The sequence below is a fragment of the Excalfactoria chinensis genome, chromosome 25, assembly GCF_039878825.1.
Source record: "Excalfactoria chinensis isolate bCotChi1 chromosome 25, bCotChi1.hap2, whole genome shotgun sequence".
NCBI lineage: Eukaryota > Metazoa > Chordata > Aves > Galliformes > Phasianidae > Excalfactoria > Excalfactoria chinensis.
Genome location: NC_092849.1, coordinates 1,740,418 through 1,756,371, shown reverse-complemented (window position 1 = coordinate 1,756,371; position 15,954 = coordinate 1,740,418). Strand labels below are relative to the sequence as shown.

Below are 15,954 nucleotides of genomic sequence, written 5' to 3'. Positions count from 1 at the left end.
GGGGGAAAAAAACAGCAGTTTTAGTGCAAAAATCCCATATTTTCCCCAATTTGGGGTGCCAAATCCCATATCTTTCATTGGGGCGATAGATGGGTACCCTTCCATCTCCGCTTTGCTATGGGAGAGTTTAGGGTGAATCCATGCGCTCTACTTCTCCTCTTATCCCCTGAAAGATGCAACATTTCAGCTCTGAATCAATCTAACTAATAATCTGAAGCCTAATTAAGATATCAATTAATTTGCAGCGCGCATTTAACAAGAAATATCTCGTCATTCTCCGCTATTATTCTCCGAAATTACTGCTGAGGGCTTTTTGTACAGATACCTTAATTAGGCTTTTTTGCTTTCTTTTTCTTTATGGTTAATGGGAATATTGAGCAAATTAAAATTAGATATTAATACTTTCATAATTGGATGGAAAAAACAAAAAAATACAGGAGGAAAAAAAAAAACAACAACGAAACCAAAACCTCAACCATAAAACATCGGGAATAATTGCAGAGATTTGTGTACAAGGCCTTTCTTTCTGTTATTTTCCCCTTATTTTATATATATATATTTATATATATAATCCTCCACAGAAGCCCTTCTGCATTTCTAACAACAGGGTCTTGGAAGTCTCTCATTAATTTTAATATTTACTAAACGCGAGGAAAGAAAAAAAGCTCCAGCTCTTGTTTTCCCTTCTGCACGCAGCTCCTTCCGAGGCGTTCGTTATTGCTAATTATTGTGGTTTTCTTGTCTTTCTTCTGTTTTCTTTTTTTTTTTTCCTATAACTTTATTGAGCAGAGATGGGGGATTACGGGCGGCACGAATGGTTGGGAGGCGCTGCGTTTTCCTCGAGCAAATCAGCTCTGAGGTTGGAAATCTCCTTTGCAGGGTGGGAGGAGGGAGCTGTTTGAGCAGCGGAATGGATTTGAGGGAGGAAAAGGTGAATTTGGGGGATGGTTTTGGCACCGTCGAGCTCTGCGTCTCCATTTAACCCTTTGGATGTGGAGCTCGGAGATGTGATTTAGTTAGGGTTGGGGTACTACGGTTAGGCTGAGGTTGGACTTGATGATCTTTGAGGTCTTTTCCAACCTGAGTGATTCTATGATTCTATGATTGGCCCCAACTGCAGTTTTTCAGCTCCATCCTTGTGCTACGGGTGCAGAGACAGATCTCCTTATATATAAACATGCATATATAAAGATACCCATATATACATATGGCATCTCTGCACTCATGTATATGAGCTCACTGTTGGGCACTGCTCCCTGAAGGCATCTTGTAGGCAAGAGGCGACCCTCCTATAACCTAAATCTATCAGCACTCCATGCAAACTACAACACCCCAACACGCCACCGAGGTTGGGGACCTATTCTGATATGAAATACCAACGAAAAACCATAAAACCACCAGGGCCCACTTAGGGTCGGTGTCCCAAAAGGCAGAATTGAAGCACCCCATTCCCACTGGGTCCCATTCACTGCTCCTTATCGCCAACGACGGCACCGCCGCTCCACTTGTCAGGCACCGGCGAGATGCTTTCGCTCCCATTCAAAATAATTTAAATAAAAACGTTGCTACAAAGTGGAATAATATCTTTTGATGAATGTTTTTAAAGCCCTTTAGGTTTTCATGGTAATTTGCAGTGTAAAATTATTTAGAGATAAGAGCCAAATTAGCTCTTATAGGCGGAGGTCGATATGTCCCGTTATCCGTGCAAGCAGTGTTTAAATATAATCAGCCTTTACTCTAATGCAACATAATTGTTCATTTGAAATCGCCTTTTTTTTTTTTTCCTCTCTCTCTCTCTCTCTCTTTTTTTTTTAAACTCCATTCAATGAGTCATTAAAATATTCAAAGGATAATGCAGCGAATTGGAAATGAATTTATCACATTATCCCGCGTACACCGCGGAGCATCAGGTAGCAATGCAGAGCTGGGGCCGGATGGCAAAGCCACCCAGTAAACATGGATTCCCATTTCGTATGCAGCAAAGGAAGGGAGAAAATCCTGCCCAGGGGAAGGAGAGCGTTCCGGCGTTATCCCCCTCCTCGGGAGCTGCAGATTTGTGCTCCGCCGCAGCGTCGCCGCTTGAACTTTATTTTTATCCAAATATGTTTGTAGCTGAAAGTCGTTATGGAAACGAGTTCTGGCAGCCACCAGACCCTGTATTGAGATGGGGTGGAGCGGGGCTCGGTGCTGCCTCGGCCATACCCGCACCCGCCTCCTGGTGGGGGGATTGTGGGGAAACTGAGGCACGGAGCGTTACGGAGGTGGGCACAGGGGTTGGGGTTGAAACATAAGCCAATGGGTTGAGAAAGTGCCAATAGGAGCCCTCAGCCCAACACTTGGAGTTGGTTGCTCCCTTTGGGAAAGGTTTGGGTTGGGTTGGTAGGATGGGTTGAGGGTCAGCATTGGGGTCACTGCGCTGTCCTCGGTGCTGAATGTCCCAATGCCACCACCGGTCCCTTCCTGCGCCTGCGTTTGTCACCACACTGATAAACAGGTTCTGGGTTGCAAGTGTCACCATAGAAACAGGTGCTATCTTAAGCAAACAAGGCTTTATTAACCTTAAAATTTGAGGGCTTTTTTTTTTTTTCACATGACAAGAGGCTGAGGAGGAGCTGCGGTGGGTTCTCACATCCCTACACCCCAATGGGGTTCCCAACCCTGTCCCCAATCCTGTCCCCAACCCAAAGGGAGAGCAGTGCAAGAACCTAGAAGGAAACTTCTCTCTCTGTGAGGTGCCAGAGCTGAGATGATCCAAAGTGCTGTGGATGTAACCATGGTTTTGTTGGGGAAACCAAAGGGCTGCGGTGATCGGGGTGCGCCGAGCAGAGCGGGGTGCAGTCAGCATGGAGGTGAATCTGGGAGTCAGTGATCCCTAGGGGTCTTCTCCTAAGGATATTCTGTGAGATGATTCCATGGTTCTAAATATAATAATGGAAGGAGATGCTTTTTGGTTGGGTTCTAGCAAAAAGAAATTCTATATATATATATAAACGAAATCAGGTTTTGGGTATGCGAGCTCTGCCTGCGGGAAGAGGTGGGTGTGGGAAAGCTGCCCCAGGGAGCTGCCAGCAGTGGAATGCTCCTTTGGGGAGAAGTAGAGCATCAGGGCTTGGAGCTGCAGGGACAGGGAGGATCCAATCCCTACCCCGACACCATCAGCATCCCTGTCCCCATCGGTCCCTGTTGCAGCAATGGGGATTCAATGGGCAGCAATGCAATTGTTGGGGAAACAGACAAAATTGTTGGTCCCCAAGGCAGTGATGGGGAATTTCAGAGCAGCAATGCAATTATTGGGGACTCAGCATTGTTTCCCCATTGGTCCCCATTGCAGCAATGGGGACTTGCAGAGCAGTGGTGCAATTGTTGGGGTGTTGTTCCGTCTCTCCGGGGCTCATTCTCCTCTACTTTTTGGTTATCAAACTGAGCAACTGAAAGGGAAAGAACAGAGAGCAATGCTGTTTTAATTGATGACTTGGAATATTTGGTTCCCCGGTGCGAGTTTGCGTCGCTGCCTTTTAATGAAAGCTTTATTAATAATTATTAAGAAAAGAAAAGAACAACAAAAAGCGAAAGGAAAAGAAATCCACACGGCGGGTTTGCTGTTAAGGGATGGTTTCTCTGTTGGGTTTTCTCCTTGGGGCCTCATTTTGGGGGTGAGGTTCAACAGCTCCAAAGTTGAGTGTCAACCACTGCTCATCGTCGCTCTGCAGGTAGATGGGCTTTAATTGCCATCACTGTCAGCAAATATTGCGGAGAAAAGGGCTTTGGGTCTCATTGGTGGAAAATCCAGCTTCAGCAGGGCAGTATAGGAATTATAGATCCGGCTTATTTTAAAGCTTGAACTGTTTATATTACCTTTAAACATAGGCTTTAGTCAACAGCGTGAGTGACTGTAAGGCACAATGCCGCCCGAGGGTCCGCCACGATGGAACAATGCGACAGCAGCAACTCAGTGCTGATAGAAAAACAGCACCAGAACATGATTGGCCTGAACTGCCAAAGAATGGAGCTGCTAATCTGTGTAATTTCCTGGGCACCGTTAGGGCAAAGTGCTGCCTTCCCCGTTGCTGTGGGAAAAAACAGTGCCTGCAGGGCTGCCTGCAGGGGAATGCGGGTTTGCACAAGTGCCTGTGCTTGCACAGATGCACACATCTGCGTGTGTTCACACGAGAATGCTTCTTTGTGTGCACAGCTGTTTGCACGAGCACATGCCTTTGCACGAGCGCGTTTTCACTTGCATGTGTTTGCACAGATGCCTCTTTGCACGAGGATGCCTGTTTGCTCAGAGCCTCCTTGCACACACCAGGTTTATCCCTGAGTCCAGAGCTGCTCGGGCTCCTGCCCTCCTGCCTTGTAATTAACGTTCTCAGGTAATTGCACTTCCAACCTGCCCACTAAGCCACCACTAAAATGAGGAAGTGCAAAGGGTGGCTTTTGATGCACCCTGGGGAGCACCGACACTGGGATGGGGTGTTTGTAAGGCTGCAAACATTCTGGGGTTGAGACGAGGGGGAAAACATGGGGGCATGTCTGCTCCCAGCCCCACACGTCAGCTCCCAGACCTACATATTAGTGCCCAACCCTACACATCTTCTCCCAGCCCTAAACATCAGCTCCCAGCCCTATGAATCTTCTCCCAGACCTATGTATCAGCTACCAACCCTATACATCAGCTCATGGCCATACATATCATCTCTCAGCCCTAAACATCTTCTCCCAACCCTACGCATCTTCTCCCAGCCCTACACATCAGCTCTCAGCCCTATGAATCTTCTCCCAGCCCTACACATCATCTCCCAACCCTACACATCATCTCCCAACCCTACACCCCAGCTCCCAGCCCCACTAATCTTATCCCAGCCCTACCTACCAGCTCCCAGCCCCACACACCCTCTCCCAGCCCCAGAACCACGATGCTTTCAGGCAGACAGACACGCACTCTGTGATTACGATCATTATATTGCCAAGGATCCGCGGAGGGAGAGACGATTATGACGGTGATAAAGAGGTTTCTGTCATCGGGGCTGCATCCCGCAGCTTCTCTCTTCCTTTAATGGTTGGAATCTTTCCTTTCTCCTACGGGCTGTTGGTCTGAAGCTGCCCCCAGAGCAGAGATCTGGGGTTGTTTGGGTCGTCCTGAGCAATCTGAGTGTTCCAGGTGCTCCTAGTAGAGGTGGATCATTGGGGTGTGATCCCAGTTGGGTTGGTTGGGGTGTTTTGGGTGACCTTGGGGTGCCGGGTGCTCCCAGTGGAGCTGTATGGCTTGGGGGCATCCCCAGGGACAGGGAACCCCAACGTGTGGTCCCATCTCCTGCTTTCCCACCTGGTAGAAGTGGATTTAGGGATTTCCTTCTTGCTTCTCTTTCATTCAGCTCACCGAGGCCAATGATTTCGTCACCATCCAATAACGCCGAGGCTGCAAACACTCTCACTTGCTGTTTATTCAAACGGCTGTTTGTTAATTAGCTCCTCTTAACGAGGAGAAAATAAATCAGATAAAACACACCGGGATGGCATGGGGAGGGTTTGCAGATTGGTTTTGTTCTCCAGCAGAGATACGGCCATGAACCCTCTATGGAGATGCCGTGCGTATAGGCAACAAAGTGTATGGAGACCCTGTGTATATAGGGGGTGGGTTGTATATGGAGATCTATGTCTATAGGAGATGGAAGGGGCATGGATACCCTATATACATACAGGCTATAAGATGTATATGGAGACCCTATGTATGTAGGGGGTGAGTTGCAGATGGATATCTATGTATATAGGGGATGGAACATATATGGAAGTTTTGTATGGAACCCATGGGATGTGCACAGACATACTTTGCATTGGATGTATAGGATGTGTATGGAGATGTATAAGATGTGTATGGGGAGGTATGGGATGTGCATGAAGGTATATAGGATCTATAAAGGGGATGTATGGGATAAAGGAGATTTCAAAGGTGGGTATGGAGATGTATATGTTGTACACAGACATAAATAGGATGCACATGGAGATGTGTAAGATGTGCATGATAGCGTGTAGGATGTATATGGAGGTGTGCAGGATGTACATGGAGATGTATAGGATGCCTATGGAGATGGGGTATATGGAAGTGGATGGGACACACGTGGAGATCTATAGGGTGCACATGGGGATCTATAGAATGGATATGGAAGTATATAGGGTGCACATGGAGATGTGTAGGATGGACATGGAGGTTTGTAGGATGGACATGGAGGTTTGTAGGATGAACCTGGGGATCTATGGGAAGAACATGGAGGTACACAGGATGAACATGGAGATCCATAGGACGCACACGGAGCTCTATGGGATGTGCACAGTGGGATTCCCACGGTCCCGTCCCCCCTCCACGGTGCAGAGTGGTGATTAATGGGGCCGTGTGTGGGTGTGCGGGGATGGAGGAGGGAACTCCTACTGCACCCCGCCATGAATCACCGGGAAGGCGAATCGGTGCCGTTACCACGGGAACAGAGAAAGGAAGGGACTTCCCTGCCGAAATGATGCGGTGGAGAAAATCGCTCCAAAAAGGAAAAAAAAGGGGGAAAAAAAAAAAAAGAGGCGAAGCTGTGACTAAGCAGCAGAAGTTATGTAAAGCACCGTGGGGAAGTGAAGGGGAGGGACGGCACGTCCTGCGCTGCCCACGGCCGTACCCTTCCCCGCCTCCCCCTGCAACGGGGGTGGTGGCAATGGGGGATGCTCTCACTGAGGGCAGTGGGGTGTGGGGTGGTCTATGGGGTGTTGTGAGTTTGTGGGGCTGGATCCCTGAGTGGATGGGGATGGAAAGGAGTGGTGGGGGAGAGGGATTGGGGAGAGGGGTTTGGTGTCGGTGCTTAGCGATGCGTGTCTTCCTCGAGTGGTGCTGGTTGAGATTTAGGGATGCTCAGGCAAAGTTGTCTGTGCTCATCTGAATCTAGGGGTGCCCATCCAAATTTGGGGGTGCTCATCCGAAATCAGGGTTTCACATCTGAATCTGGGGATACTTGTCTGAATTTGGAGATGCCCATCCAATGCCAGGGTTGCTTGTGCACATTTGGGATGCTCATCCAGAGCTGTACCCCCGAAGTTAGGATTGCTGGTCAGAAAATCAGGGATGCTGGTTGAGATTTAGGGAAATGAGCCTGAATTTGGGGCCGCCATCCAAATTTGGGGATGCTTGTCCAAAGTTAGTGATATTCATCCAAGTTTGGTGAAACCAGCCTGAATTCGGGGCTGCTCATCCAAAGTTAGGGTTGCTTATCAGGATATGGGGATGCTCATCCAAATCTGGGGCAGCGCATCAGCATCTATTGATGCTCATCCAGATTTGGGGCTGCTCATCCAAAGGCAGGGAAGCAAGTCAGAACTGAGGGCTGCTCCATCCAAACTTAAGGCTGCTCATCCACATTTGGGGATGTCCATCCAAATTTGGGGATGCCCTTCCAAGCTTGGGGGAGTTCCCCTTCAAGCAGGGCTGCTCACCCCACAGGTGACACGACGGTGAACCCTAAATCCTCCCTGCAACACGGAGATCCCAACATCCCACGGAGCAACACACACAAAGCCATCCCAAACCTCCCGAATCTGCTTCCTCTTTGCAACAGCATCCATCCGCAGGAGGATCCCGGCCGTGATAGGAGATGCTTTGGGATCGTTCCAGCTTCCGCCAGGAAGCCCCGCAGCCCCGAAAAGGGAATGCAGAGGCAGCTGCACGGTGGAGGAAAACCCTCTGCCTGCCCTCCCCTGGTGCCACAGACGCGGTGTCTGAGCGATTAGTCACCGAGGCTTCCCTCCTCCACAGCAGAGCCTGTCCCCCCACACGGCAAGCCAGCGGAATGCTTAATTGGAGTTCCTCACACCTACAGGGGTATCGCCTTAAACGAAGCGACAGCGCGATCAAAGCGCTGCAGTCAGACCCTGGGAGCTGCGGGGTTGCTATGGAGTCGTTGGCTTCGGGTTTTGAAAGGAAGGAAGGGAGAGGGGGGAAAAAAAAGTGTATAAAGAGAGACAGAAAACCAAACCCGATCCCGAATCTGCAGGTGCTGCCCCAGAGGCCAAAATCTTTGGGTCTGAACGCACAGAGCGGGATGGGGATGCCCAAAGCCAATAGGGGGGTGGCTGCCACATCACGCATCAGCAAAGCCAAAGAGCATCTCATAAAGAGGATGGAGTGAGCCTTTACACCTTGCTGGAGATGGGGTCAGTGGGTAGGGAGGTGACACAGATGAAGAACCGATGCCAACTGTCCCCATAGGGGTGGCCGTTCCCACAGTGGGATGGGAGGAGTTGGCAGAAGGGATTAATTTCTCACCTGGAATTTACAGTGGGGATTTGGGGCTGATTAAAGGCAGCTCTCAGCAGCTCCCAACTGGGATCCTTCCTACAAGCGATGCCCGTCATTCAGAGAGTGAAATTACAGCTTGGTTCCCATTGCAAGGAACTTTTCCTTCCACGGAACGCAGGCACTGTGCATGAGGGAAACAAGGGGAACGTTTATGGCTTTGTGAACAAAAAGTTGTCCTTTATTTTTTGGGGGGAGGAAGGCTTTAATATTAATCTTCCTGTTTCTTCGGGATCTACTTAAAATTTGGGTATTCTGAGTTGGAAAGTTGTTCCACATGGGCAGAAGGGCGCTGGGTTCCAGCAGATGATGGAATTGATGGATCCTCCCATGTTGGGTTGGAGTTTTGTTTGGAAACAGCCCCAAAATCATCCCAATGGGGCACTGGGGCCAATGGGACGATGCCAGATGTGGAGCATTGGGGGGAGCACTGAGCCCATCCCCAGGTGACCAGACGTGGGCAGGTGCTGCCCCATCGATCCCTGGTGCGAATGCCAAAAGGGCCCTCAATCAATAAAACCTGAACTTTTACAGGGCCGGCTTCAAAAGATCATCCCGAGGCAAAGGCTTTTGGTTGGAGGCGATTAATTAGAGCCTTACAAATGACTCGTTAAGGAGGTGGCCGGTAAATGTGAGAGCAATTAAAACCATCGAGCACGCTGCCCCCCCGACCCTTCTCCCAGTGCATCGATCACTCATTGGGACAAGCTGGGTGTACAGCCTAAAAAAGGACTTTTTTCCTCCTCCTTCTGCAAACCACAGCCGTGTTTTCTCCCCTCTGCTTCCAAACGAGAGCCGGAACAAGGTAGGAGAGCGAGGAAAACCCTCCGCTGGCTTCCCTTGATGAACTGAGCTAATTTCTCTCTTAATGGTTCACTACGGAGCTGAATGTGAGGCTTTCCTCCTGCACAGCAAACCCTCTCCCACACACAGACAAATAGGCTGAATATTTAATTGGAATTCCTCACACCTACAGGGTAAAGCCTTGTCAGTAGAAATATAGCCCATCGCCAGCTGGCATCCCCGCACGCCTCCCACCTGATCTCCCAAAAAGAAATCCCTCCCTGTCCTCCCCCTATCGTTCCGCACCCACAAACCCTGTGCTTGGTGGTGCTCAGGGCTTTGGGAGCTTGGAGGTACCCAGCCAGAGCAGTGGCCCCAAAGGTATGAGCCAAAGTCCCTTTGGTGGCCCTATGGGGATGGTGGTGATACTGAGAGCACATCCTTCACCAAATCCCATTGGTGGCCCCATGGGGATGGTGGTGATACTGAGAGCACATCCTTCACCAAATCCCATTGGTGACCCCATGGGGATGGTGGTGATACTGAGAGCACATCCTTCACTAAATCCCATTGGTGGCCCTATGGGGATGGTGGTGGTGGTGGCACTGATGATATAACCATCACCAAATCCCATTGGTGACCCCATGGGGATGGTGGTGGCTTTGAGAGCACATCCTTCACCAAATCCCATTGGTGGCCCCATGGAGATGGTGGTGGCACCGATGGCACCAACCTTGACCAAATCCTATGGGAGCAGTATGGGATCTTGGATCTGAGCTTCATGCAACGCTCATGGAGCTGCGGGATGAGTTATAGGGTCCTTTATGGTGTCCCCTATGGTGTCCCCAAGGGTGCCCCAATGGTTTCCCCATGTGGGTGGCAGCAGAGGGCACTGCCGGGCCGCCCGCACCTCTCCCTACCCAGGTGATGAAATGGGTGCAAATCATTGCCCAACACCCCGCTCTTTGGGGGAAAAATGAGCCCCCCATTTATGAGCCCTATGGACTCGTTTTCTTTCCTTTTTCTTCTTTATTTCCTCCCCTCCCCAAGTTTCCCCCAAGTCTTTGTCTTAATGAGCCAGGTTAAATATTCGGTAATCAGTGTAATAATACACCTGGACTTGTTCGCGAGATATCTGCCTTTTGTACTGCGACAGGACATTAATAGTAATTATTCTGCTTTGTAATTGGAGCTTTAAATACTAATTCAAACAGCCAGAGGAAAACCAATTAGTGCTAATTTATCTCTATGTGTTTTGGAGAGCCCGTGTCTGTCATACTGTGAAGAAATAGGTTGGTAATTAGTACAGTTGGGTGGTAGATAGAAGTAATTATCAGATTCTTTCATGTTCTTTAAAGAGAAAAAGAGATATCTAAGGGCTGCCTGACTCCTCCTTTCCAAAGAAGTTTGCACCTCGAAGGAAGGCAGTGCCTGGTCCCGGCTCTCCCCAGACTTGCCGTGCCAACCTGCTGGCTTTGGGAGGTGCTGAGCCAAATGTGGGGGTTTGGGGCTGTACCCAATGGGTAGTTGCCCAAACCTATGTGATCCATGCATCGGAGCCACGTTCTATAGAGACGAGCCAACACTTGTGTCTGTGAGACATACCCCATGTCTCTTAGCCAAATTCCATGTCTTTGAGCCATACTCCATGTCTCTTAGCCATACCCCATGTCTGTGAGCCATACCTCATGTCTGTGAGCCATACTCCATGTCTTTGAGCCATACTTCATGTCTGTGAACCATATTCAATGTCTGTGAGCCATACTCCATGTCTCTTAGCCATATTCAATGTCTTTGAGCCATACTCAATGTCTCTGAGCCATATTCCATGTCTTTGGGCCATACTTCATGTCTGTGAACCATATTCCATGTCTGTGAGCCATACTCCATGTCTGTGAGCCATATTTCATGTTTCTTAGCCATATTCCATGTCTCTTAGCCATACTCCATGTCTTTGAGCCATACTCCATGTCTCTTGGCCATATTCCGTGTCTCTGAGCCATACTCCACGTCTTTCAGCCAGAACCTATGCCTGTTGTCATTCATCCATACCTCAATGTCTATGAGCCACACCCCAAATCTTAGAGCCATACCACACGTGTTTGAGCACCAAACCTATGCGTTTAAGCCACATCTCACCTGCTTGGACCCTATTCCATAAATCTGAGCCACCCTCTCTGTGTTTGAGATGAGATCTATGTACTCGGTGTGGCTGAGATGCACCCCATGCACTTGACTCAAGCCTGTTGGCCATACTCTGTGCATTGGGTTGATAACCAAAGTGTTTGGTTTGTATCCCATATATTTGGTTTGAGTCTCATATATTTGGTTTGAATCCCATATATATGGTTTGAATCCCATATATCTGGTTTGTATCCCATATATTTGGTTTGTATCCCATATATCTGGTTCGTATCCCATATATATGGTTTGAATCCCATATGTCTGGTTTGTATCCCATATATTTGGTTTGAATCCCATATATCTGTTTTGTATCCCATATATTTGGTTTATATCCTATATATTTCATTTGTATCCTATGTATTTGGTTTCTACCCTATGTGTTTAGTTGATATCCTATGCATTTAAACTGAACCCTAGCACCCTTGCCATACCCTCAACCTAATAATCCCACCCCATCCTATCTCTGATCCATACCCAGTGTGTAAGGTCCGCATTCTACCATCCATCCCTTAAGCATATGAGCCCGACCCCTTGCACCAAGGCCATAGCCGGGGATGGTGACCCATCCCATTGTCCCTCTGTGGGATAAACTGGACCGGGGCTGCATCAGGATCTGCATCAATTCCTCCCTGCCCCATTCCGTGCTTCCTTTCCTCCCCAAAAACCCAACGGGGGTTACCTTGGTAATAACAAAGCGCACCGTTCCAGGAGGGAGGGAACAGATCCCTATTCCGATGAAGCGGATTTTCTCCTCCTCCTCCTCCCCTCTTTGCCCCTTTTATTGCTGCCAATGTTGTTTAGGGAGAAATAAAAAATCATAAGCAAATGCTAATGATGGTCGGGGGGGGGGAAAGCACTTTTTTTTTCCATGGGTGGGGAGTAAATGCCATTGGAAGACTTCTATGCAAAGAGATGCCGGGGGGCACGATATATCAAAGGAAATATAATGCACCCAGGTTAAAACTAATGATTGCCATATAATTAGACGTGAACCATTGTGCTATAAATGTGTATTCTTCAGCGTGCTGTGATTGTACAGTAAAGGAGGGAGAGGGAGAGTGAGCGCACGGAGAAAGAAAGACAGAAAAACACCGAACCCAGCAACGTACTATAAAAAGCACTGTTGACTTTTCTGCTGTTTAGTATTCCTTGCCCGTACTCCCCCAGGAGTATGTAATTAGTGCTTTATGAAGAGCGCATTTAAAGCAGTTTAATATTCACCTCATTCAGTCTGAAACAATGTGATCACTGCTTAGACAAATCACTGCTCCTCACTGACATCCTCTGTCAGTACATTACCTCTGAAAAGACCTTTCAAGAGGCTTGGATGTTAATTAGTTGTCTATCATGTATAAACAGAGCAGTGAGCAGAAGGGCTGCACCAGGCCAAAGGCACAGAGGGAAATACTGGAAATACTGTTTTTCTTTATTTCTTTCTTTATTTTTTCTTCCCCCCCCCCCCCGCCCCCCCTTTTCATGAATATCCCTGGCTTTGGCATCCCCCTCTCCCCACTCTGATGGCTCTTGGTGGACTTTTACATGGCCTGGAGTGGAGCCCGGGCTTCCCTGCTGCTCCCTGGGGTGCTGAGCCACCTGGCACCGAGCTCTGCTGTGGGCAAGGTGGTCCTAAAGCTGCTGTGTGGGGTGGGACATGCTGAGCTGCCTTTGCCCTGCTGGTGTGAGCATCCCAGCCTGCATCCCAACCCTGCATCCCATCCTGATCGTAACCCTGCATCCCATCCTGCATCCCAAACTCCATCCCAGCCTTCTTCCCAACCCTGCATCCCATCCAGATCATAACCCTGCATCCCATCCTGCATCCCAAACTCCATCCCATCTTGCATCCCAAACTCCATCCCATCCTGCATCCTAACCCTGCATCCCATCCTGATCAAAACCCTGCATCCCATCCTGATCATAACTCTGCATCCCATCTTGCATCCCAACCCTGCATCCCAAACTCCATCCCATCCTGCATCCCAACCCTGCATCCCATCCTGCATCCCAAACGCCATCCCATCCTGCATCCCAGGCATCATCCCAACCCTGACCCCCAGATAACGTCTTGTCCTGTAGCCTAGGCATCATCCCAACTCTTCATCCCACCTTGCATCCTACCTTGCAGGCCAGTGTTACTTCCCAGTCCTGCATCCCAGCCTTCATCTCATCCTGCATCCCAATTGTTTACCCCAAACCTGCACCTCAACCCTATAACTTAACCCTGCATCCCAGGCATCATCCCATCCTGACTCCCAATCCCACACCCCAGTGATACATCCCAGTCCTGCATCCCAGTGCTAAATCCCAATACTGCATGCCAGGCATCGTCCCATCCCAGATCCCAATCCTGCATCCCAACTTTTCATCCCAACCCTGCAACCCAGGCATGATCCTGTCCTGCATCCCAACCCTGCATCCCAGCCCTGTATCCCAACCCTATATCCTAATTCTGCATCCTGCCCCTACGCCCCAGTGCTATATCCTGACCTTTCATCCTGGCCCTGTCCCCAGCACTGCATCCCACTGCTCCATCCTGTCTTTGTATCCTGGTCCCACATACTGGCCAACTTCCTCCCCTGAATCCCAGAGCTACATCCAAATTCAGCATCATCCTATCCTGAATCCCAAAGCTGCATCCCAGTGCTACGTCCCAATGTCACCTCCCAGCACCATCCCAACCCTGCACTCTGACCCTGCATCCTAATTCTACACCCCAACCCCACACCCCAGTTCTACACCCCAATCCTGCACCCCATCCCTACCTCCTAACCTTGCACCCTGGTCTCGCTTTGCAGCTCTGCATCCCATTGCTCCCAGTCCCTTGCCATGCACAGGGATGGTGACATGGGCAGGGTGCTGCCATGGGGCTGGGGACAGGACTGGGTCCTTATCAGCACAGCGAGGTCCCTCAGCTCCAGCCCTGACATCATCTCAGTGCCTGAACACATGGAATGAGCACTTCTGCACCTATACAGTGTGGTTACTGACACCCACCCACTTTGCCAGCGCGCCTCGAAATGAATGGATGGAAAATACGATAGGAGAAGGAGGCATCGCTATTTACAGCAGGGTGGCACTTGGCTGGGCAAAGAGATCTCAATGGAAGGGATGCATTGGTCCATCCCTTACGGGTTTGTGCCCTGCTTGGTGTGCCCAAAGTCCTCTATTGCAAGAGGCACCATGGGTGTCCCCATCACCTCGCCCTCCCTTCCTTCTCTCTTTCCCCCTCCACCCCCAGCTCAAAGTTTTTCCCCTTTTCTCTCCCTTTTTCCCTGGCTCTCTTAGTCATGAAGGTGAGGCACTGGTGGAGACACAGGCATCAAAAACAAGAGGTGATGAAATGCTGGGAATAATTAAGTTGCACTAAATCACCGGGCCCGGGTGGCACCCTGCCAGCACGCTGGGAAACTGGAGCACGGAGAGCTGCATTATTATTAATAATCACTGGCCCCATCAACCAACAACAACTTATTTTGCACCTCCTTGTACCAAAGGAATGGGAAGCAGCTGGGACGGGGGGTGGGCAATCACAGAGCAGGGGATGTGACCCTGAAGCACTCTGGTGGGACCGTGCTTGGTGATGCATTGTAAAGGGGGGAAAAGTGCCTGATTTGGGGCTAAACCCAGCACTGGAAGCCCCTGGGGATGCTCCATCCCACAACAGTGAGGTGTCCAAAAGATGTGGAGAACGTTTCCATCTCCTCTCTGTTTTATCCGGGTCCAGCAGTGATTTGGCATGCCCGCATTTCTGGGGCAGAATCGATTGTTTCCCCCGTTTTGCACACTGGGAACACATGCGTGAACTCAGCGCTGATTGAGATCATGGAAACCACTCTGCCTGTGCAGACAGGCACCCGGCCCCATCTGTCCGTCCGAGCAGCCCCTATAGGGCTGTGCATCCATCCCAGTGTCGCCGGCAGCAGCCCTGATCCCAAGCAAGTCTGCTCCCGCCGTGCATCCTCCTCGCACCCCTCTCCTTGCGCAAGGGCTTATCCGCCCGCATCGCTGCAAGAGGAGCTGCCTGCTCCCAGGGCGTGGGTGAGCCTGCTGCCCCGGGCTGGGCATTGCACAGCTCCTCTGCCCGGCCCTGATGCTGCAGAGAGAGTTTTGCAGCAGGGTGCGTTCCCCCACCGCACGTTGCTGGGGTGATAGCGGGCCAAGAGCGACGCTGGCGTTGCAGAGCTTTGGGATGCATTTCTCTTGCATCCTGATGGGCTTGAAAGTTTGCTTTGACCTAAGGCTCGTGTTAGGGTTGGATCGTGCTCTTTGGCAGCCCAATGGGCTCTCTCCATGGCCACAGGGCTCGGGGTTGGTTGGAGACACGGTGATGGCACGAGTGGGACTCAGTCCTCACCACCGTTCCCACCTGCATGCATTTCATCAGGGTGACCACAGCCAAAATCCTCCCTGCCAGGGGCAAACCAACCTGTGTCGAAATTTCTACCAGCTGTAAATCTACAGCGGTTGTAAAACCTCTAAGCCTCCATCTGCAACGCGCAGGTAAACCTTTAATTCCCCAACAATACCCAGCTAACTCCCAGCTAAATCCCTAATTCCTGAGTGCCGGTGCCCCGCGCATTGGGCACCATGCAGCCTGGTGGCTGCAGAACTGAAGCAACCCCACGATAGAGGGGGACGCCGACGGGTTTCGGGGCTCATCA

The 15,954-nt window shown here is 50.1% G+C and overlaps 1 protein-coding gene across 1 annotated transcript in view; it reads left to right on the top strand.

The window, feature by feature from the left end:
* The window catches only part of PEBP4 (phosphatidylethanolamine binding protein 4), a 56,643-nt gene that overhangs the window by 27,366 nt on the left and 13,323 nt on the right, over positions 1-15,954 (top strand). The window lies entirely within an intron of this gene.